This window comes from Hippopotamus amphibius, chromosome X (genome assembly GCF_030028045.1).
Source record: "Hippopotamus amphibius kiboko isolate mHipAmp2 chromosome X, mHipAmp2.hap2, whole genome shotgun sequence".
NCBI classification, from domain to species: domain Eukaryota; kingdom Metazoa; phylum Chordata; class Mammalia; order Artiodactyla; family Hippopotamidae; genus Hippopotamus; species Hippopotamus amphibius.
This window is the reverse complement of record NC_080203.1, coordinates 81,775,013-81,800,863: the sequence shown is the minus strand read 5'-3', so window position 1 is coordinate 81,800,863 and position 25,851 is coordinate 81,775,013. Positions and strand designations below refer to the sequence as shown.

Genomic DNA, 25,851 nt, shown 5'->3' with positions numbered 1-25,851 from the left:
GCAAACAGAAACAGGAATATTAATGAGAACTAAGACACGGTCTGAATTTGTCTCTATGAAATACTCATTCTTTCAATATCAGAACAGACTCCCTACCTTAGGTCTTTAGTTTCATCAAAGACATACTCCACACTTGCCACACATGGAGCCTTATACTGCTGTTAACCTTGAATACAGATTGAGCTTCTAAACCTCTCTAGATCTGAAGTTAACCTTGGCTATAGTCTGAGCTCCTAATCATGACTAGAGAGTGGCCTGTCCCAGACCACAAATTGATCCTTAATGCCAGCCAAAGTTCTTGTCCTCTTAGTACAGACTAAATTCTAACTCCCGTCACATACTAAACTTCTAATACTAAATGTAGGGTTACCACAATCTTGAACACATTATCTTTCATTCATTCATTCATTCATTCATTCATACATAGAATAAACACTTACTGGAGGCCTATTGGGTGCAGGAACAATGTTAGAAGTTATGGAAAGAGTGGGGAATAATACTTGTTCATACCATAAAATAAATTTGGGCTATTATGATATAGAGATATGTAAACTGGTAATTATAACACAGTGTTTTAACTGTTAAAAAGAGGCTTTAAAAATGTGCCATAGAAGTATAGAATAGGGTACCTAATCCAATGTTTGGATGGTCAAGGATGGTTTCCCAAAGTAGGTGATTTCTTAGCTGAGATCTAAATCAGTGATTCTCAAACTTTTGCATGCATCAGAATCACCTGGAAGGCTTATTAAATCATAGATTGCTTGGAATAACCCCAGAGCCTCTGATTCAGTAGGTCTGAGATAAGGTTCAAGAATTTTCTCATTCAAACAAGTTCCCAGGTGATTCTGCTGTGCTGCATCAGGAACTACAATTTGAAAACCACTAATCTAAAGAATGAGAAATAAGTATACAGATAAAATGATAGTGTGTAAGAAAAGAAGGGAAAAGGAAGTTCCAAATGTGGAGAATGCAATATGTAAAGATCCAGTAGTAAGAGAGATGAAATTTGAAGTTGAGAAAAGTGTTCTAAAAAGATCAAGTAGGATTGGAAGAATCAACATTGTGAAAATGAATATATTACCCAAAGCAATTTACACATTCAGCGCAATCCCTATGAAACTAACAATGGCATCTTTCACAAATAAAACAATAAATTTTACAATTTGTATGGAAATACAAAAGATGCTGAATAGCCAAAACAATCTTGAGAAGGAAAGATGGAGCTGCAGGAATCAGGCTCCCTGACTTCAAACTACTACAAGGCTACAGTGACCAAGACAGTGTGGTACTGGCACAAAAACAAAAAATATAGATCAATGGAACAGAATAGAGAGCCCAGAGATAAACCCACACACATATGGGCACCTTAACTTTGACCAAGGAGGCAAGAATATACAATGGAGAAAAGACAGACCCTTCAATAAGTGGTGCTGGGAATATGGGACAGCTACATGGAAAAGAATGAAATTAGAACACTTCCTTACACCATACACAAAAATAAACTCAAAATGGATTAAAGAGGTAAATGGAAGGCCAGACACTATAAAACTCTTAGAGGAAAACATAGGCAGAACACTCTATGACATACATCAAAGCAAGATCCTTTTTGACCCACCTCCTAGAATCATGGAAATAAAATCAAAAATAAACAAATGGGACCACATAAAACTTAAAAGCTTTTGCACAGTGAAATAAACCATAAACAAGACAAGAAGACAACCCTCAGAATGGGAGATAATATTTGTCAAGGAAGCAACGGACAAAGATTAATCTCCAAAATATACAAGCATCTCATGCAGCTTAATACCAAAAAAGCAAATAGCCCAATCCAAAAATGGGCTGAAGACCTAAATAAACATTTCTCCAAAGAAGACATGCAGATGGCTAACAAACTCATGAAAAGATGCTCAACATCACTAATCATTAGAGAAAAGCAAGTCAAAGCCGCAATGAGGTATCACCTCACACTGGTCAGAATGGCCATCATCAAAAAATCTAGAGGAGAAAAGATGGCGGTGAGGTAGAGGGACGTGGAGTGCATCCCTCTCCACAGATGCATTGGGAATGCACCAAAAGATGCAATAATTCCCACAGAGAACCAACTGAACACCAGCAGATGACCACAGACACCAGAAAGGACTGCAAGGATCCCAGCATAACTGGTAGGGAGGTATCTATGATGGCTCAAAGAGGGTGAAGCTGCTGAGCTGTGGCAGATGGGAGGGAGTGAGAAACACATGGAGGATCTGAACCACAGCTCAGCATTCCTGGACTGGGACGTCGATTCACAGCTGAGCAGAGGGTCTGGGAGCAGGAACGTGGGAACCACAGAGCTGGTTCAGGGTGAGAAAAATTGTTGCCAGTAAGGTGACTGACCAAGAGGACAGGAGGGAAGAGGTCCACGATGAAGAGAGCCTGTCCCTGAGAGCTGCCCAGCCATGGTGGAAGCTGGATGTTGCAGGCTCACGGGCGGGGAGGAGGAGCCATGGGCATAGCCTCTCTCTCTCTCTTTCGGTGCCTGCAACAGGCAGTGGAGGGACACCTGTGGGCCACTTAAGGCACTCAGAGATAACAAGTACCCTCAGGCCCTCAGGCGGGACTAGTATAAAGCACCGGAAAGCACTCGAGAGCAGGTTTGGAATGCCAGCAGCAGGGAGGCTGCCAGGGGGCAAAAAAAACCTGGAGAGAGGCCCAACTCTGAGACTTTCTGTTTACACCTGAGCTACTGGCATCCCTCTGCAACAGGCACCCTCCAAGCCTGACTGAAACAACAGTGTGCCACTGCTCACTCACTCCCAGGGGAAGGAGCCACTATTGTACCCTCTCCCTCCCCACACACCGATGCTTACAGGTGAATAATAAAGGAAACTCTGCTGGTCACAGAATACTACTAAAAACCCAAGGCGAGTAGAAGGACACTTACAGCTGAGACTCTAAGGAAACAGAAATATTAGTATCAATTCTATTGAACTGGTCCATTCTGGGATCAGTTTTTTTTTCTTTTATTAATTAAGTTCTTAGTCCTAAGGGATCCACAACTTTTATAACATATTTTTTAATTCTATTTTTATTCTATTTTTATACGTTTGCCTTTTTATATACATCTATTTCTAGCTCAGTTTTTCGTAGTACGGACTATATATCGCTCCTACCTTTCTTTCATCTCTATCTTTTATACATTTCTATTACTTTCTTTTTTTTTTTTAATTATATATTTTTATTTTATTTTATTTTTTATTTTTTGGGGGTACACCAGGTTCAATCATCTGTTTTTATACACATATCCCCGTATTCCCTCCCTTCCTTGACTCCCCCGCCTCGAGTCCCCCCCACCCTCCCTGCCCCAGTCCTCCAAGGCATCTTCCATCCTCGAGTTGGACTCCCTTTGTTATACAACAACTTCCCACTGACTATTTTACAGTTGGTAGTATATATATGTCTGTGCTACTCTCTCGCTTCGTCTCAGTTTCCCCTTCACCCCCCGCCCCCTCCCATACCTCGAGTTCTCCAGTCCATTCTCTGTATCTGCATCCTTGTTCTTGTCACTGAGTTCATCAGTACCATTTTTAGATTCCGTATATGTGAGTTAGCATACAATATTTGTCCTTCTCTTTCTGACTTACTTCACTGTGTATGACAGATTGTAGTTCTATCCACCTCATTACATATAGCTCCATCTCATCCCTTTTTATAGCTGAGTAATATTCCATTGTATATATATGCCACATCTTCTGTATCCATTCATTTGTTGATGGGCATTTCGGTTGCTTCCATGTCCTGGCTATTGTAAATAGTGCTGCGATAAACATTATGGTACAAGTTTCTTTTGGGATTATGGTTTTCTTTGGGTATATGCCCAGGAGTGGGATGACTGGATCATATGGTAGTTCTATTTGTAGTTTTTTAAGGAACCTCCAAATTGTTTTCCATAGTGGCTGTACCAATTTACAGTCCCACCAACAGTGCAGGAGAGTTCCCTTTTCTCCACACCCTCTCCAACATTTGTGGTTTCCAGACTTTGTGATGATGGCCATTCTGATTGGTGTGAGGTGATACCTCATTGTGGCTTTGACTTGCATTTCTCTGATGATGAGTGATGTTGAGCATCTTTTCATGTGTTTGTTGGCCATCTGTATGTCTTCTTTGAAGAAATGTCTATTTAGGGCTTCTGCCCATTTGTGGATTGGGTTATTTGCTTTTTTGGTATTAAGTTTCATGAGCTGCTTGTATATTTTGGAAGTTAATCCTTTTTCCGTTGTTTCATAGGCAATTATTTTTTCCCATTCTGAGGGTTGCCTTTTAGTCTTGTTTATGGTTTCTTTTGCTGTGCAAAAGCTTTTAAGTTTCATGAGGTCCCATTCGTTTATTCTTGATTTTATTTCCATGATTCTAGGAGGTGGGTCAAAAAAGATCTTGCTTTGATGTATGTCATAGAGTGTTCTGCCTATGTTTTCCTCTAGGAGTTTGATAGTGTCTGGCCTTACGTGTAGGTCTTTCATCCATTTGGAGTTTATTTTTGTGTATGGTGTTAGGAAGTGTTCTAATTTCATTCTTTTCCATGTTGCTGTCCAATTTTCCCAGCACCACTTATTGAAGAGGCTGTCTTTTTTCCATTGTATACTCGTGCCTCCTTTGTCAAAGATAAGGTGCGCATATGTGTTTGGGCTTACTTCTGAGTTCTCTATTCTATTCCATTGATCTTCCTTTCTATTTTTGTGCCAGTACCATACTGTCTTGATCACTATGGCCTTGAAGTATAGTTTGAAGTCAGGCAGCCTGATTCCACCAACTCCATTTTTCCTTCTCAAGATTGCTTTGGCTATTAGGGCTTTTTTGCGTTTCCATACAAATCGTAAGATTTCTTGCTCTAGTTCTGTGAAAAATGCCATTGGTAATTTGATCGGGATTCCATTGAATCTGTAAATTGCTTTGGGTAGTACAGTCACTTTCACAATGCTGATTCTTCCAATCCAGGAACATGGTATGTCCCTCCATCTGTTTGTGTCGTCTTTGATTTCTTTCAACAATGTCTTAAAGTTTTCTGCACACAGATCTTTTGCCTCCTTAGGCGGGTTTATTCCTAGGTATTTTATTCTTTTGGTTGCAATGGTGAATGGGAGAGTTTCCTTAATTTCTCTTTCTGCTATTCCATTGTTAGTGTATAGGAATGCAAGAGATTTCTGTGCATTAATGTTGTATCCTGCTACTTTACTAAACTCATCAATGAGTGCTAGCAGTTTTCTGGTAGAGTCTTTAGGGTTTTCTATATATAATATCATGTCATCTGCAAAGAGTGACAATTTTACTTCTTCTTTTCCAATTTGGATTCCTTTTATTTCTTTTTCTTCTCTGATTGCTGTGGCTAAAACTTCCAAAACTATGTTGAATAATAGTGATGAGAGTGGACACCCTTGTCTTGTTCCTGTTCTTAGAGGGAATTCTTCCAGTTTTTCCCCATTGAGAACAATGTTGGCTTTTGGTTTCTCATATATGGCTTTTATTATGTTGAGGTAATTTCCTTCTATGCCCATTTTCTGGAGAGCTTTTATCATAAATGGATGTTGAACTTTGTCAAAAGCTTTTTCTGCGTCTATTGAGATGATCATATGGTTTTATCCTTCAAGTTGTTGATGTGATGTATCACATTGATTGATTTGCGTATATTGAAGAATCCTTACATCCCAGGGATAAACCCCACTTGATCATGGTGGATGATTCTTTTAATGTGCTGTTGGATTCTGTTAGATAGTATTTTGTTGAGGATTTTTGCATCTATATTCATCAGTGATATTGGTCTGCAGTTTTCTTTTTTTGTGACATCTTTACCTGGTTTTGGTATCAGGGTGATGGTGGCCTCGTAGAATGAGTTTGGGAGTGCTCCATCTTCTGCAATATTTTGGAAGAGATTGAGAAGGATAGGTGTTAACTCTTCTTGAAATGTTTGATAGAATTCGCCCGTGAACGCATCTGGTCCTGGGCTTTTGTGTGTTGGGAGATTTTTAATCACTGCCTCAATTTCCGTACTTGTGATTGGTCTGTTCATGGTTTCTATTTCTTCCTGGTTCAGTCTTGCAAGACTGTATTTTTCTAAGAATGTATCCATTTCTTCCAGGTTATCCAATTGATTGGCATATAGTTGCTTGTAGTAGTCTCTCATGATGTTTTGTATTTCTGAGGTGGCCGTTGTTACTTCTCCTTTTTCATTTCTAATTCTGTTGATTTGCATCTTCTCCCTTTTTTTCTTGATGAGTCTGGCTAATGGTTTATCAATTTTGTTAATCTTCTCAAAGAACCAGCTTTTAGTTTTAGTTATTTTTCTTATGGTTTCTTTCCTTTCTTTTTCATTTATTTCTGCTCTGATCTTTATGATTTCTTTCCTTCTGCTCACTTTGGGGTTTCTTTGTTCTTCTTTCTCTGGTTGTTTTAGGTGTAAGGTTAGGTTGTTTATTCGATCATTTTCTTGTTTCTTAAGGTAGGACAGTATTGCTATAAACTTCCCTCTTAGAACTGCTTTTGCTGCATCCCATAGGTTTTGGGTTGTTGTGTTTTCATTGTCATTTGTTTCTAGATGTTGTTTGATTTCCTCTTTGATTTCTTTAGTGATTCCTTGGTTGTTTAGGAGTGAATTGTTTAGCCTCCATGTGTTTGTATTTTTTGCAGTTTTTTTCCTGTAATTAATATCTAGTCTCATGGTGTGGTGGTCTGAGAAGATGCTTGATATGATTTCAATTTCCTTGAATTTGCTGAGGTTTGATTTGTGACCCAAGATGTGATCTATCCTGGAAAATGTTCCGTGTGCACTTGAGAAGAAAGTGTAGTCTGTCGTTTTTGGATGGAATGTCCTATAAATATCAATTAACTCGAGATGGTATAATGTGTCATTTAAAGCTTATGTGTCTTTATTGATTTTCTGTTTGGATGATCTGTCCATTGATGGAAGTGGGGTGTTCAAGTCTTCCACTATTATTGTGTTCCTGTCGATGTCCCCTTTTATAGCTGTTAGCATTTGCCTTATGAATTGAGGTGATCCCATATTGGGGGCATAGATATTTACCATTGTGATATGTTCTTCTTGAATGGATCCCTTAATCATTATGTAGTGTCCTTCCTTGTCTCTTTTAATAGTCTTTACTTTCAAGTCTAATTTGTCTGATATGAGTATTGCTACTCCAGCTTTCTTCTGACTTCCATTTGCATGGAATATCTTTTGCCATCCCTTTCCTTTCAGTCTATATGTATCCCTTGGTCTGAAGTGGGTTTCTTGTAGGCAGCATATAGAAGGGTCTTGTTTTTGTATCCATTCAGCCAGTCTGTGTCTTTTGGTTGGAGCATTTAATCCATTTACAGTTAAAGTGATTATTGACATGTGTGTTCCAATTACCATTTTCTTAATTGTTTTGTGTTTGTATTTGTAGATGTTTTCCTTTTCTTGTGGGTCCTACTTAGAGAAGTTCCTTTAGCACTTGTTGTAAGGCTGGTTTGGTAGTGCTGAATTCTCTTAAGTTTTACTTGTCTGGAAAGCTATGGATTTCTGCCTCAAATCTGAATGAGATTCTTGCTGGGTAGAGTATTCTTGGCTGTAGGTTTCTCTCTTTCAGGACTTTCAGTATATCCTGCCATTCCCTTCTGGCCTGCAGAGTTTCTGTAGAAAGGTCAGCTGTTATCCTGATGGGTTTTCCCTTATATGTTGTTTGTTGCTTTTTTCTTGCTGCTTTTAATATTTTTTCTTTGTGTTTAATTGTCGTTAGTTTGATTAATATGTGTCTTGGTGTATTTCTCCTTGGGTTTATTCTGTATGGGACTCTCTGTGCTTCTTGGACTTGGTGAATTATTTCCTTTCCCATGTTGGGGAAGTTTTCCACTATAACCTCTTCAAATATTTTCTCAGACCCTTTCTTGTTTTCTTCTTCTTCTGGGATGCCTATAATTCGAATGTTGGTACGCTTAATGTTATCACTGAGCTCTCTGAGATTGTCTTCTAATCTTTTTATTCTATTTTCTTTTTCCTGCTCTGTGGTGTTTATTTCCCCCATTCTATCTTCCAACTCACTTATTCATTCTTCTGCCTCAGTCATTCTGCTGGTTATAGCATCTAGAGTATTTTTAATTTCAGTTATTTTGTTATCCATTGCTGTTTGTTTTTCTGAGTTCTTATGAACTGTTTCTTGTACTTTCTCTATTTTGTTATTGAGATTTTATATCATTTTTACTATCATTACTCTAAATTCTTTTTCAGGCATTTTTCATATTTCCCCCTCATTTATTTGGTCTTGTGGGTTCTTTTCCTGCTCCTTTGCCTGCATGGTGTTTCTTTGTTTCCTCATGGTTGTCCAAACTTTTGGGGTTGCTTTTCCTGGCGATAGAAGTGTTTATAGAAGACTGTCCAAGCCTCAGACTAATGTCCAAGTATTGGATTAAATGAATATTAAGTCTAGGAAACACATACATGTATAAAACACACAATTACTGAATCCGTTAGGACATAAGGCTCTAGAAAAACCTGACAGAACCCCAGTGTGCTATCAGATATTCAAAGAGAAACCCAGCAGAAATTGACAACTGAAACAGAACAAATCAGAGACAAAAGCAAAAGCAAACAAACAAACAAATAACACCCTACACATACAAACATCAATCCAGGGAGATTTTGTAAGCTAGGATCAAATATAGAAAAGAGCTGGAGTACCACCAGAGAGAATGGAGATTCTCAGAATGTAATTAGACAAGTGTACTAAGAACTAAGATAAAGACAAAAGCCTAATATTAAATACCAAGGCAGTGCATCATCTGGAGAATAGAGCAAGGAGTCTGAGCAGACCGATGTGTTGCTTATAAGTATGTTAAGATAAAATAAACTTAAAAAGGCTGGAAGAAAGGGGAACAGAAGAGCGTAATGTGGTTGGAAATATGCAAATAAAAAGAAAGGAATAGAAATGTATAAAAGATAGGGATGAAAGGAAAGTATGAGAGATATATTGTCCGTACTACCAAAAAGTTAGCTAGATATAGAAGTATATAAAAAGGCAAAAAAAAAAGAATAAAAAATATCATTAAAAAATTATGTTATAAAACTTGTAGATCCCTTAGGACTAAGATCGTATTTAATAAATCAAAAAAAAAAAAAAAAAGAAAAGAGAGAGAGAGAGAAAGAAAAAAAAAAATCCAGAACTGATCTCAGAATGGACCAGTTCAATAGGTATTGATGCTACTATTTCTGTTTCCTTAGCGTCTCATCTGTAAGTGTCCTTCTCCTTGCCTTGGGTTTTTTTGTGTGTTATTCTGTGACCAGCAGAGGTTCCTTTATTGTTCATCTGTAAGCGTCGGTGTGTGGAGAGGGAGAGGGTACAATAGTGGCTCCTTATCCTGGGAGTGAGTGAGCAGTGGCACATTGTTGTTTCAGTCAGGCTTGGAGGTGCCTGTTGCAGAGGGCTCTGGTGGCTCAGGCGTAAACAGAAAGTCTTAGAGTTGGGCCTCTCTCAGGGTTTTTTTCTTTTTGATGCTATTTTTTTTTCTTCTTCTCTTGGCAGCCTCCCTGCTGCTGGCTTTGCAAGGGGTTTTAATCTATCCCCGCCCGAGTGCCTGAGGGTGCTTGTTATCCCTGAGCACCTTAGGTGGCCCGCAGGCACCTCTCCACTGCCTGTTGCAGAGGCGCCGAAAGAGAGAGAGAGGCTAAGCGCGCAGCTCCTCCTCCCTGCCCGTGAGCCTGCAGCCTCCAGCCACCATCATGGCCGGGCAGCTCTCAGGGATGGGCACTCCTCTCTGCGGACCTCCTCCTTCCTGTTCTCTCGGTCCGTCACCCTACCAGCAACAATGTTTCTCCCCCTGAACCAGCTGTCCGGTTCCCACGCTCCCGCTCCTGGACCCTCCGTTCAGCTGTGGATCGATGTCTCGGTCCGGGAACGCTGAGCTGCGCTGCGGACCCTCCGTATGTTTCTCACTCCCTCCCATCTGCCACAGCTCCGCCGCTTCACCCTCTTTGAGCCGTCGTAGATGCCTCCCTACCGGCTATGTTGGGCTCCCCACAGCCCTTTCTGGTGTCTGACACCGTCTGCTGGTGTTCAGCTGGCTCTCTGTGGGAATTACTGCGTCCTTCCATGCATTCCCAATGCATCTGTGGAGAGGGATGCACTCCACGTCTCTGTACTTCGCCGCCATCTTTTTTCTTCTATTACTTTCTTTTTATTTGCATATTTCCCATCACACTACACTCTTCTGTTCCCCCATCTTCCATCCATTTTTAGTTTATTTTATCTTAACATACTTATAAGCAACACTATCGATCTGCTCAGACTCTTTGCTCTCTTCTCCGGATGACACACTGCCTTGGTTTTTAATATTAGGTTTTTGTCTTTATCTTAGTTCTTAGTACAATTGTCTGATTTCATTCTGAGAATCTCCATTCTCTCTGGTGGTACTCTAGCTCTTATTATATTTGATCCTAGCTTACAATATCTCCCTGGATTAGTGTGTGTATGTGTAAGGTGTTATTTGTTTGTTTGTTTGTTTTTGCTTTTGTTTCTGTTCTGTTCTATTTTGGTTTTCAATTTCTATTGGTTTTCTCTTTGAATATCGGATAGCATGCTGGGGTTCTACTGTCAGGACTTTTCAGAGCCTTATGTCCTAATGGATTAAGTAATTGTGTGTCTTATACATGTATGTGTTTCCTATATTAGTATTTGTTTAACCCAACACTTGGACATTAGTTTGGGGCTTGGACAGACTTCTATAAACCCCTCTATCACCGGGACAAGCAACCCCAGAAGTTTGGACTACCTTGAGGAAACAAAGAAACACCATGCAGGTAAAGGAGCAGGAAAAAAACCCACAAGACCAAATAAATGAAGAGGAAATAGGAAAAATGCCTGAAAAATAATTCAGAGTAATGATAGTAAAAATGATACAAAATCTCAATAGCAAAATAGAGAAAGTACAAAAAACAGCTCATAAGAACTCAGAAAAACAAACAGCAATGGATAACAAAATAACTGAAATTAAAAATAACCTAGATGGTATAACCAGCATAATGGCTGAGGCAGAAGAACAGATAAGTGAGTTGAAAGAGAGAATGGGGGAAATAAATGCAACAGAGCAGGAAAAAGATAAAAGAATAAAAAGAATAGAAGACAGTCTCAGAGACCTCAATGATAACATTAAGTGTACCAACATTTGAATTATAGGCATCCCAGAAGAAGAAGAAAAAAGAAGGGGTCTGAGAAAATATTTGAAGAGGTTATAGTGGAAAACTTCCCCAACATGGGAAAGGAAATAATTCACCAAGTCCAAGAAGCACAGAGAGTCCCATACAGAATAAACCCAAGGAGAAATACACCAAGACACATATTAATCAAACTAACGACAATTAAACACAAAGAAAAAAATATTAAAAGCAGCAAGAGAAAAGCAACAAACAACACATAAGGGAAAACCCGTAAGGATAACAGCTGACCTTTCTGCAGAAACTCTGCAGGCCAGAAGGGAAGGGCAGGATATACTGAAAGTCCTGAAAGAGAGAAACCTACAGCCAAGAATACTCTATCCAGCAACAATTTCATTCAGATTCGATGGAGAAATCAAAAGCTTTCCAGACAAGCAAAAGTTCATAGAATTCAGCACCACCAAACCAGCCTTACAACAAGTGCTAAAGGAACTTCTCTAAGTAGGAAACGCAAGAAAAGGAAAACACCTACAAATACAAATCCAAAACAACTAAGAAAATGGTAACAGAGACACACATGTCAATAATCACTTTAAATGTAAATGGATTAAATTTTCCAACCGAAAGACACATACTGGCTGAATAGGTACAAAAACAAGACCTTCTATATGCTGCCTACAAGAAACCCACTTCAGACCAAGGGATACATATAGACTGAAAGTAAAGAGATGGCAAAAGATATTCCATTCAAATGGAAATCAGAAGAAAGCTGGAGTAGCAATACTCATATCAGACAAAATAAACTTCAAAGCAAAGAATATTATAAGAGACAAGGAAGGACAATACATAATGATCAAGGGATCCATCCAAGAAGAATATATCACAATGGTAAATATCTATGGCCCCAACATAGGAGCACCTCAATATATAAGGCAAATGCTAACAGCCATAAAAGGGCAAATCAACAGTAACACAATAATAGTGGGAGACTTGAACACCCCACTTACATCAATGGACAGATCATCCAAACAGAAAACAAATAAAGACATACAAGCTTGAAATGACACATAAGGCCATCTCTACTTCATTGACATTTATACGACTTTCCATCCAAAAATGACAGAATACACCTTCCTCTCAAGTGCACACAGAACATTTTCCAGGATAGATCACATCTTGGGTCACAAATCAAACCTTGGTAAATTCAAGAAAATTGAAATCATATGAAGCATCATCTCAGAACACAATGCCATGATACTAGATATCAATTACAGGAAAAAAAAACTGCAAAAAATACAAACACATGGAGGCTAAACAATTCACTATTAAACAATGAAGAAATCATTAAAGAAATCAAAGAGGAAATAAAAAATAACTAGAAACAAATGACAATGAAAACAAAACAATCCAAAACCTATGGGACACAGCAAAAGCAGTTCTAAGAGGGAAGTTTATAGCAATAGAGTCCTACCTTAAGAAACAAGAAAATGATCGAATAAACAACCTAACCTTACACCTAAAACAACTAGAGAAAGAAGAACAAAGAAACCCCAAAGTGAGCAGAAGGAAAGAAATCATAAAGAACAGAGCAGAAATAAATGAAAAAGAAAGGAAGGAAGCAGCAGCAAAAATTAATATAACTAAAAGCTGGTTCTTTGAGAAGATTAACAAAATTGATAAAGCATTAGCCAGACTCATCAAGAAAAAAAGGGAGAAGATGCAAATCAACAGAATTAGAATTGCAAAAGGAGAAGTAACAATGGACACCAGAGAAATACAAAAGATCGTGAGAGACTACTACAAGCAAGTATATGCCAATAAATTGGATTACCTGGAAGAAATGGATAAATTCTTAGAAAAGTACAGTCTTCCAAGACTGAACCAGGAAGAAATAGAAACCATGAACAGACCAATCACAAGTACGGAAATTGAGGCAGTGATTCATAATCTCCCAACAAATAAAAGCCCAGGGCCAGATGGATTCACAGGTGAATTCTAACAAACATTTCGAGAAGAGTTAACACCTATCCTTCTCAAACTCTTCCGAAATATTGCAGAAGGAGGAAGACTCCCAAACTCATTCTACAAGGCCACCATCACCCTGATACCAAAACCAGGCAAAGATGTCACAAAAAAAGAAAATTACAGACTAATATCACTGATGAATATAGATGCAAAAATCCTCAAAATATACGAGCTAACAGAATCCAACAGCACATTAAAAAAAAAATCATACACCATGATCAAGTGGGTTTATTCTTGGGATGCAAGGAGTCTTAAATATATGCAAATCAATCAATGTGATACATCATATCAACAAACTGAAGAGTAAAAACCATATGATCATCTCAATAGGTGCAGAAAAAGCTTTTGACAAAGTTCAACATCGATTTTTGATTAAAGTTCTCCAGAAAATGGGCATAGAAGGAAATTACCTCAACATAATAAAAGCCATATGTGAGAAACCAAAAGTCAACATTGTTCTCAATGGGGAAAAACTGAAAGAATTCCCTCTAAGAACAGGAACAAGACAAGGGTAACCACTCTCACCATTATTATTCAACATACTTTTCGAAGTTTTAGTCACAGCAATCAGAGAAGAAAAAGAAATAAAAGGAATCCAAACTGGAAAAGCAGAAGTAAAATTGTCACTCCTTGCAGATAACATGATGTTATACACAGAAAATCCTAAAGACTCTATCTGAAAAGTGCTAGTACTAATTGATGAATTCAGAAAAGTACCAGGGTACAGAATTAAAGCACAAAAATCTCTTGGATTCCTATACAATAAAAACATGATAGCAGAAAGAGAAATTAAGGAAACTCTCCCATTCACCATTGCAACCAAAAGAATAAAATACCTAGGAATAAACCTGACTAAGGAGGCAAAAGATCTGTATGCAGAAAACTTTAAGACACTGATGAAAGAAATCAAAGATGACACAAACAGATGGAGGGACATACCATGTTCCTGGATTGGAAGAATCAACATCGTGAAAATGACTGTACTACCCAAAGCAATTTATAGATTCAATGCAACCCCTATTAAATTACCAATGGCATTCTTCACAGAACTAGAGCAAGAAATCTTATGATTTGTATGGAAACACAAAAGACCCCGAATAGCCAAAGCAATATTGAGAAGAAAAAATGGAGTCGGTGGAATCAGGCTTCCTGACTTCAAGCTATACTACAAGGCCATAGTGATCAAGACAGTATGGCTCTGGCACAAAAATAGAAAGGAAGATCAATAGAATAGAATAGAGAGCTCAGAAGTAAGCCCAAACACATAGGGTCACCTTATCTTTGACAATGGAGACACGAATATACAATGGAAAAAAGATAGCCTCTTCAATAAGTGGTGCTGGGAATATTGGACAGCTGCATGTAAGAGAATGAAATTAGAACACTTCCTAACACCATACACAAAAAGAAACTCCAAATGGAGTAAAGAGCTAAATGGAAGGCTAGACCCTATAAAACTCCTAGAGGAAAAGTTAGGCAGAACACTCTATGACATACATCAAAGCAAAATCCTTTTGATCCACCTCTTAGAATCATGGAAACAAAATCAAGAATAAACAAATGGGACCTAATGAAACTTAAAAGAAACTCCATACTGAAAAAGAAACTCCGCTTTTTCACAGCGAAAGAAACCGTAAACAAGACTGGAAGGCAACCCTCAGAATGGGAGAAAATAGTTGCCAATGAAACAACGGACAAAGGATTAATCTCCAAAATATACAAGCACCTCATGCAGCTTAGTACCAAAAAAGCAAATAACCCAATCCACAAATGGGCAGAAGACCTAAACAGACATTTCTCCAAAGAAGCCATACAGGTGGCCAACAAACACATGAAAACTTGCCCAACATCACTAATCATCAGAGAAATGCAAGTCAAAGCCACAATGAGGTATTACCTCACACCGATCAGAATGGCCATCATCACAAAATCTGGAAACAACAAATGTTGGAGAGGGTGTGGAGAAAAGGGAACTCTCCTGCCCTGTTGGTGGGACTGTAAGTTGGTACAGCCACTATGGAAAACAATTTGGAGGTTCCTTAAAAAACTACAAATAGAACTACCATATGATCCAGTAATCCCACTCCTGGGCATATACGTGGAGAATACCACAATCCCAAAAGAATAATGTACCATAATATTTATTGCAGCACTATTTACAATAGCCAGGACATGGGAGCAACCTAAATGCCCATCAACAAATGAATGGATAAAGAAGATGTGGTATATATATACAATGGAATATTACTCAGCTATGAAAAGGCATGAGATGCAGCCATATGTAATGAGGTGAATTGACCTACAGTCTGTCATAGAGTGAAATAAGTCAGAAAGAGAAAGACAAATATTATATGCTAACTCATATGTACTGAATCTAAACATGGTACTGATGAACTCAGTGACAAGACAAGAACAAGGACGCAGATGCAGAGAATGGCCTGGAGAACTCGAGGTTTGAGGGGGCGGGGGTTGAAGGGGAAGCTGAGATGAAATGAGAGAGTAGCATAGACATATATATATATATATATATATATATATATATATATATATATATATACTACCAACTGTATAATAGATAACCAGTGGGAAGTTGCTGTATAACAAAGGGAGTTCAACTCGAGGATGGATGATGCTTTAGAGGACTGGGATGCGGAGAGTAGGGGGAAGTCAAGGGAGGTCGAGAATTCGGGGATATATGTATAAATACAGATGATTGACCTTGGTGTACCTCAAAATCTGGTACAAGAGTGTAATGCAATTATATTCCAATTTAAAAAAAAAAGCTAGAAACAATAAATGCTCTAGAGGCTGTGGAGAAAAGGGAACCCTCCTGCACTGTTGTTGGGAATGTAAATTGTACAGCCACTATGTAAAACAGTATGGAGTTTCCTTAAAAATCTAAAAATAGAACTACCATATGACCCAGCAATACCACTACTGAGCATATACCTTGAGAAGACCATAATCCAAAAAGAAACATGTACCATAGTGTTCATTGCAGCACTATTTACAATAGCCAGGACATGGAGGCAATCTAAATGCCCATCAAGAGATGTATGGATAAAGAAAATGTGGCACTTATATACAATGGAATATTACTCAGCCATATAAAGAAATGAAATGGAGCTATATGTAATGAGGTGGATAGACCTAGAGTCTGTCATACAGAGTGAAGTAAGTCAGAAAGAGAAAGACAAATATTGTATGCTAACTCATATATATGGAATCTAATAAAATGGTACTGATGAACCCAGTGAAAGGGCAAGAGTCAAGATGCAGTTTTAGAGAACAGACTTGAGGACATTGTGTGGGGGGCAAAGGGGAAGCTGCGCGAAGTGAGAGAGTAGTGTTGACATATATACACTACCAAATATAAAATAGCTACTGGGAAGCTGCTGCATAACACAGGGAAATCAACTCATGATGGGTGATTACTTAGAGGGCTGTGATAGGGAGTGTGGGAGGGAGTTGCGGGAGGATGATATATGGGAATATATGTATAAATACAGCTGATTCACTTCATTGTACAGCAAAAACTGGCACAGTAATGTAAAACAATTATATTCCAATAAAGTGCTTAAAAATAAAAAGATCAAGTAAATAGAATCAACAGTATTTGATTATTTTGATAGAGAAGGTGAGAAGGAGAAGGATTCTTGAATGAGAACCATGTATTAGGAGGAAAATCCTGGAATGATTCCCAGATTTGTGGACTGGACAACCGGGTACATAGTGATGCCATTCACCAATATAAGGAATATGGGCAGAAACGGATTTGGGATGGGGAAGAATGGACGATGATGAGTTCACTTTCAATTTCTTGAATTTGTGATGTTTGTAAGACAATCGAATAGAGATATCTAATAGACATGAAGATCTTGAGCTCAAAAGAAAAGTATGACCTGAGGGAACAGATGTGAAAGGCATCAACGTTTAAATAGTAATTGAAGGCAAATAAATAGACACAGTCACCCTGGAAGAGTATATTCAGAAACAGTATATGGGACAGTAGGAATCCTAGAATAATATCCTGAGGAAAACCAATTTTTAAGGGAGGTACTATTTGAAAAGTAAGCGTGAGAAAAAGTGAGCAAGATGTTAGATGAAAAGCCGGGATAAGATGGTATCAAAGATGTTAAAAAAGAAGATAATTTCAAAGATGAAGGGGTCAATAGTTCCAGCTTCCTCAAAGAGTTTGAATAAGATAACACTAAATTTCCCATTGGATATAGCAACAGAGGAGTGAGTGGCTGGTGCTTTTCATAAACTGGTGGGAAAAGAAGCCAAATTATAATGGTCTAAAGAATAATTGGGAGTTTGAGAGTGGAAACAGTGAGTGTGGCTTAATGTTAAGACTTAAACAGAGCAATTTCAGGTTATGAGATGGCCTGGAGTTTGACCAAGGGCCAAAGCAAAGTGGAGGTTAATGTTATTGGAATTGAGGAGATCAAGGTACTGAAAGGCTAGAGTGTTGGATGAGTCACCCATATAGACTTTAAAATCACTCAGAAGAGTGGTGGAGATTTGGGTGGAAAGGAAGATGGTGATCCAGTTACTAAAATCATGAATAAATGACTAAAAAAGGAAGGGGCTACATTGGTGGCAGGGAAAACATTTAGAAGGTTGTTGATGATAATGACTTTAACAAAAGTGGTAGGAAATGAGGACTGAGAGAAATAATTGTTTTTGAGGGATGTTAATGAATGATATGGGACATGATGATTGTACAGATGTTAGGGGATAAGAGAGATAGTAGAGTTAAGGATGACAAACTGATTTTTGGATTAAGCACATGGATGGCGGTACCAGTCACAAAGAAGATAAAAAAGCAAGAAGTATGGGGTGTTTTTGTTGGTTTGTTTATTTAGAGGAGGAAGATATTGTTTATTTTTGAATGTCTTGAATATAAAGTACCTATAAGACATCCAGGTCGAAAGGAGAGCACATGAGAATAGGAGGCTATATTCAATTTGAGTATGGGTCTGTAATTTGGAAGAAACATCTGGAATAGATGTAGAGATTTAACAGCCACCAGTAACTACAATAAATGATGGCTGAAATTATGATCATATGTGAAATCACCTAGTGAGATACTGTATAGAGTGACAATAGTATTGAGCTGAAAATGGAATTTTGTAAAATACCATTATTTAATAGGAGGTGATTTACCTTGAATAATTTATATATTTAAAGCATTTCTAATCAAAATCACAATTGGACATTTTGTACTTAAATGAAATGATTGTATATAAAGTTCATTTGGAAGAATAAGGAATACCTAGACAAAAGCCAAGAAGTATTTTTAAAAGATTAATGAGATGGATGGACCTAGAGAATATTATACATGAAGTCAGTGAGACAGAGAAAGACAAATACTATATGATATCTCTTATATGTGGAATCTAAAAAAATAATGCGAATGAATCTATGTACAAAGCAGAAAAAGACTCACAGTCATAGAAAACAAACTTATGGTTACCAAAGGGGAGAGGAAAGGAGGAAAGGACAAATTAGGAGTATGGAATTAACAGATAGAAACTACTATACATAAAATAGACAAGCAACAAAGATATAATGTATAATACAGGGATTTATATTCAATATTTTGGGATAACCTATAATGGAATATAATAAGAAAAAACCTGAATCACTATGTTGTACACCTGAAACTAATACAATATTGTAAATCAACTATTTTTCAATAAAAAAGATTAATGAAAGAAGACTAGCACAACCCAATATTATAACATATTACAAATGTACAATAATTAAAGCAACATGGTACCATTATAAAATAATTAAAAGGACAAAATAAAAATCCATGAAACAGACCTAAAGTTCTACCTTTGTCAACAGCTTTGGGAATACTACTATTCCACTACTAGCCCACATTTCTTCTTTCTACCTCCCTCCTTAGGTTTCCACACAAGGGAGATATTAATAATCTCATTAGTCAGAACCCAGGTTATTTGTTGCACAATATCTTAGTAGTGGGCAGGGTTACTCTTTCTTTCATCTCAGCACTCTCTATTACACTGCCTGCTTCCATATAGTAAGTTGATCTGTGCCTGCAAATGGATGAACTGGTTATATGAGTTATGCCTGAACTGCAGATCCAGACATTTTAGTTTCAAGGGGCTAGAATGAGGAAGCTTTGTTTAGGCCTTAAGTCAAAGTTTTTCAACTCATCTGTTATCAGATTTCACAATAGGAGTTAGTGGACACTGGCTCAGCTATTAAAGAAGTGACACTTTGATTCTCATTTAGCTACTATTATTTAGAGTTCCCTTAGTCAAAAGCCTCAAGGAGAGGAGTAAGTAATAAAAGCCAGGCTTTCTTGTGCTCCTGTATTAACATAATCACAATAGCATTGAAATCTTGCCTCTTGCCTCTAATGCTGACTACATATAAAAGTTTAATATTAGAAAAAGCTAGCATTTCAGTGGAAGAAAGGGAAAATTGATCAATACAGTGAGCCCTCTATATCCACTGATTTAACCAACTACACACTGAAAATATAGCTGATATTTGAACAACATGGATTTGAACTGCATGGGTCCACTAATATGCAGATTTTTTTTCAATAAATATGTACTACAGTTCTACACAATCTGTGGTTGGTTGAATCCATAGATGAGTAGCCACGAATGTGGAGGGCCAACCATAAAATTATATGTGGTTTTTTGACTGTGTGGAAGGTTGGCAGCCTTAAACCCTGTGTTGTTCATGGGTCAACTATATTTGGAAAAAGTATTCCAGAAAATTCCAAAAAACAAAACTTTAATTTGCCTTGGGCCAAGAACTATTTACATAGCATTTACATTGTAATAAATATTATAACTAATATAGAGATGATTCAAATTGTACAAGAGGTTGTGTGTAGGTTATATGCAAATACTGTAACACTTATATAAGGGACTTAAGCATGGATTTTGGTATCTATGGGAGTTCCTGGAACCAATCTCCCATGGATACCAAGGGAGAACTGTATATGCCTTTAGGAGAAGTTGCTATCCCTTGGGAAAAATAAAATTAGATCTCTGTTTATTACCAAATGGTAAAATAAATTACAAGTGGATTAAAGGTAAAATAGCTTAAAATAAAATAATTAAAAGAAAATATAAGTGAAAATTTATCTAAATTCATGGTGGAGATAGACTTCTCTAAGTTTGAGACCCTAGAAAAGATGTTTAGCACATATGATATTGTTACTATATGAAGGATACTTTTTTTTTAAAGAATAGCAAAGAAAAATGAGTATATAGACAGGAAACTTATGAAAGAAGAAACACAAATATCTAACAAAACAAAAAAAAATTGGGGGTCACTAATAACTGGTGCAGTGCAAATTGGTTAAAAAAACCAATGTGACCTCTGCCCTCATAAATTTTAGTCTAGTGGAGATAATAAGCAAGAAACCAAGTAGATATTTATATATTTACAAAATTAGGTAAGCTCTATGAAGGAAGCAGAAGAGGTTAATGTGACAGGGTGGAGAGAGAGGCGTATAGATCTTCCTGAGGCAGTGACATTGAATTTGAGGCCTGATGGATATAGGGAGCTAAGGAGGCAACACGAGAAGAGTATTGGAGGAAGGGGAGGATATTCCAAGAAAGATGATCAGCAAGGGTAAAGACCCTGAAGCAAGAATGTATTTGGCCCAATCAAGAAGAGAAAGACTTCTAGTATTCTGGAGTTGAGTAGGACACAGGGGAAGGGTAGGAGAAAAGGTCAAAAAGTTAAAAGTGGAAGAAAGCAGGAAAGCAGATCATATTGGCTCTTATAGGCCATAATGGGAACTTTGAGTGGATTGGGAAGCCATTGGAAGATTTTAAGCAGAGGAATGACATGATCTGAGTTACATTTTAACAGAGTCAATCTGATTGCTGTGATGAGAAGAGACTGTAAGTAGGCAAGGGAAGAATTAGGGAGATGATCTAGGAAGCAATGCAGTAATTCTGGTTAGAGATGATGAGATGATGCTAGCTTGGAAGTGATGAGCAGTGGTCATATTTAGGGTGGATTTTTAAAGTAGATCCAATGAGATATTTTGATGGGCTAGATGTGGGATGGGAGGGAAAAAAGAGCAGAAAAAGATGATTCCAAAGTTTTTGGTGTGGACCAATGGAAATAGTTGTCATTTAATGAAATGGAGAAGTTTGAAATAAAGTTTAAGTTGTCTATTGGACATCCAAGTGGAAATGTCAGGTAGGCATTTGGCTACACAAAGTAGAAAAGAGATGTGAACTCGAGATAGAGACTTAAGAATCATCAGCATGTAGACAGTACTTAAAGATATAATATGCATAAGATCACTTAGGGAGTGAGTTAGATAATAAAGAGTGACCAAGATAATTAGATTAATCCAGGTACGAAATGATGACAGTTCAGGCCAGCCCAATAGAGTGAAAGGAGTGAGAAGTGTTCTGATTCTGGATGTATTTTGAAGTAGATGGATGGATGGATTGGGGTTTCTAGATAGATTTCTTTTGATTTTCAAGAGTTTCTATATTTTAGTTAGTAGTACTTTGTCTGTTTTTTACATTGCAGATATCCTTTCCAATTTGTCATTCATCTGTTAATTTTGTTCATGGTGTTGTTTCTTGAAGAGAATGACATTTGTAATCAAATCCATCAAATTTTGGCCTCATGATTTGTGCTTTTTAAGTTTTGTTTATAAAGTCCATCGCACCTCTGGTCACAAAAATATTCTGCTATATTATCTTCTATTTATAATTTTGTCACATTCAGATCTTTAGTCATTCCAGAATCTACCTTTCTATGTGCCATTAACTAAGGATCCATTTAATTTTTTTCTCCATAAACAATTCAGCTCTTCCCCCTTTCACTTGTTTTTGCCACCTTTATTGTTTACTTTCTTTAAATAGATATGACTCCAACTTGTTAATTCTGTTGTATTTGTATATTATGTTATTGAAAAAATATCATACTACTTTTATTATTATAAGTTTGAAATTTGTCTTAATATTTGGAGGATAGACCTTTGTTCAGGATTGACTTAGGTATGTGTTATTTCATATAAATTTTAGAGTAAGTTTATGAAGTTCCTCAACAAAATCCAACTACAATTTCGATTTGCATTGTATTGAATTTATAGATTATTTTAGAGAGAATTGGAATTTTTATATTATTCACCTGTTGGAATGATTTTTCCATTTATTCAGATAGTCTTCTATGCCTTTTATAGTGTTATGAAAATTTCCCCATAAAGGTTTACATATGCATGGTTAAGTTAATCTGTGGATGTTTTATTGCTTTTGTTGCTAATTTTAAATTATATTTCTAATTGATTATTGCTAATGTAGATAAATACTATTGATTTTTTGGTTTTATTTTTTTAAGCTCTTTATTGGAATATAATTGCTTTACACTCTAGTACCAGTTTTGAGGTACACCAAAGTCAATCAGCTGTATTTATACACATATCCCCATATTCCCTCCCTCCCATGACTCCCCCCAACCCTCCCCATCCTGGCCCTCTAAGGCATTACCCATTGTCGAGTAGATCTCCCTTTGTCATACAGCAACTTCCCACTAGCTATTTTACAGTTGGTAGTATATATATGTCTATGCTACTCTCTCACTTCGTCTCAGCTTCCCCTTCACCCCCTGCCCCCCCAAACCTCGAGTTCTCCAGTCCATTCTCTGCATCTGCGTCCTTGTTCTTGTCTTGTCACTGAGTTCATCAGTACCACTTTTAGATTCCGTATATATGAGTTAGCATACAATATTTGTCTTTCTCTTTCTGACTCACTTCACTCTGTATGACAGACTGTAGTTCTATCCACCTCATTACATATAGCTCCATCTCATCCCTTTTTATAGCTGAGTAATATTCCATTGTGTGTATATATATATATATATATATATATATATATATATGCCACATCTTCTTTATCCATTCATTTGTTGATGGGCACTTAGGTTGCTTCTATGTCCTGGCTATTGTAAATAGTGCTGCAATAAACATTATGGTACATGTTTCTTTTGGGATTATGGTTTTCTCTGTGTATAGGCCCAGTAGTTTTATAGTGTAAGGCCAGACAGTATAAAACTCCTAGAGGAAAACATAGGCAGAACACTCTATGACATACATCAAAGCAAGATCCTTTTTGACCCACCTCCTAGAATCATGGAAATAAAATCAAAAATAAACAAATGGGACCTCATGAAACTTAAAAGTTTTTGCACAGTGAAAGAAACCATAAACAAGACAAGAAGACAACCCTCAGAATGGGAAAACAATACTTGCCAATGAAGCAATGGACAAAGATTAATCTCCAAAATATACAAGCATCTCATGCAGCTTAATAACAAAAAAGCAAATAACCCAATCCACAAATGGGCAGAAGACCTAAATAGACATATCTCCAAAGAAGCCATACAGATGGCCAACAAACACATGAAAAGATGCTCAGCATCACTAATAATTAGAGATATGCAAGTCAAAGCCACCATGAGGTATCACCTCACACCGGTCAGAATGGCCATCATCAAAAAATCTAGAAACAATAAATGTTGGAGAGGGTGTAAAGAAAAGGGAACTCTCCTGCGCTGTTGGTGGGAATGTAAGTTGGTACAGCCACTATGGAAAACAGTTTGGAGGTTCCTTAAAAACTAAAAATAGAACTACCAAATGCTATTGATTTTTTTAAGTTATTTTTTATCTGGTAGCCTTCCTGATTTTCCTTATTAATTCTGTAGCTTGTTGATTCTGCAAAAACTGAGAGTTTTATCCTACTTATTATTTCTTTTTCCACATGTGTGTTTGCCAGGATCTCTAATATTAGTGATAGCCAAGTAACCCTTGGCTTTTTCCTAATATCAAGGGGAATACAACTGACATTTCTTACCCTTTGCTATGGATCTTTTTTGGAGGAAGATGATAAACAAATTTATTTAAATTTTAGTCAGTATAAATGACTAAAACCTTTAATAGAAGGATCATTTTAAAAGCACTTTGAAGACTACCTCTGTAAAGTGATTTTACCAGACATATCCTAATTCCCAAACCATCTTAAATTATACAGGTTCTAATAAGCTTGGAATTTGTACTCCTCCCTCTCTTCCCCCCAAAAAAATTAAAGATTTTATAATACATACTCCTACACAGCATACAGATTCTCCTATATTCAATAAATTTCCTCTTAGTAGAGAGGAAAAACCCAACCTAATTATGAGGCCAATCATATCACTATTGAAAAGCTGTACTTACTACTTCAGAATACTGGCATGAACAATTTGTATTTTAACCTAAAATCCTTATTAAATTCTAGTTTAATATCTGTATATTCAGTTAGAGCATTGGTTAACTTATGGTGAACTGAGGATTATGCAAGTAATAATGCAGCATAATATTTTACTACTATAAAAACAAGTATCATGTCATTAGAATTATTTCTGTACATCCACATTAAAAATAAGTTTTCCCACATATCTATGTAAAACATGTACTTTAAAAATACTGACACCACAATATATAAATAGATAGTATAAGTGCACATAGCACATTCTATAGACACCATATTTACTTTTTTTTTTTTTTTTTTAGGAAACTGTAAATTATACGATGGAAAAATTGGGCCCTTGGAAAAGCTCATGTTCTAATAGTGTTGTGTGTTCAGACTTAATGGCCCCAGTTGTTAAACATATAGATTAAATAATAAATTGTATTTTAGAAGCATGCTATATTACATGCATATAAATTCTAGTACCTTAAAAGCTCACCAACAAATCATTAACGTACAGAGACATTCATCACAAGAATCAAGAACTATCATCTATCTCTTCCACATATTAACAGGTGGGCAACTACAAATCAACAATGCTCACATGTAATGTCTGTAAACAACCATCCTAAGTGAAAGATGGGCTGAGTCAAGTACAACTACAACATATTATAAACAATTTATTACAAAAATGTCACAAGTTAAAACTAGAACGCTTTACACAATCACAAGACATCATAAAAACTGCCTTCAGTAAAGCTCTTCTAACAACTAGATTTATAGGGATATGACAGAGACCTTCTTATTGAAGATGCACACAGGTTACAATTTTGAGAAAAAAAACAACCACAAGTTCTGCTTCACCAGGCTCCTGAAAGGCACCCATCACTACATTACAGAACCTCAGGTCTGTTTTGATGCCCCAGACAACAGATTTCCAATAGACACTTTATTCATCTATGGTAATGACAACAGCAATCTTGGATTTGTATGATGAGGCTTCTTTTTTATTGAAGTATAATTGACATTTAACATTATATTAATTTCAGATGTAAATATAATAATTCAATAATTGTATACATTATGAAATGATCACAAAATAAGTGTAGTTAACATCTATCATGATGTATAGTTAAAATTTTTTTCTTGTGATGAGAACTTTGCATATCTACTCTCATAGCAACTTTCAAATATGCAATACAGTATTATAAACTATAGTCACCATGTTGTACATTGCATCTCCTTGACTTATTTATTTTACAACTGGAAGCTTGTACCTTTTGATTGCTTTTACCCATTTTGCCCAACCCCTAACCTATGTCTCTGATAACCACCAACCTGTTCTCTGTATCTATGACCTTGAGTTTTTTGTTGTTTTTTTATTTGTGTGTTTGTTTCTAATTTAACATATAAGTGAGAACA

General features: G+C 36.8%; 1 protein-coding gene across 1 annotated transcript in view; it reads left to right on the top strand.

Moving 5' to 3' along the window:
• The window catches only part of HEPH (hephaestin), a 119,883-nt gene that overhangs the window by 47,398 nt on the left and 46,634 nt on the right, over nucleotides 1–25,851 (top strand). The gene's annotated exons all lie outside the window — the stretch shown is intronic.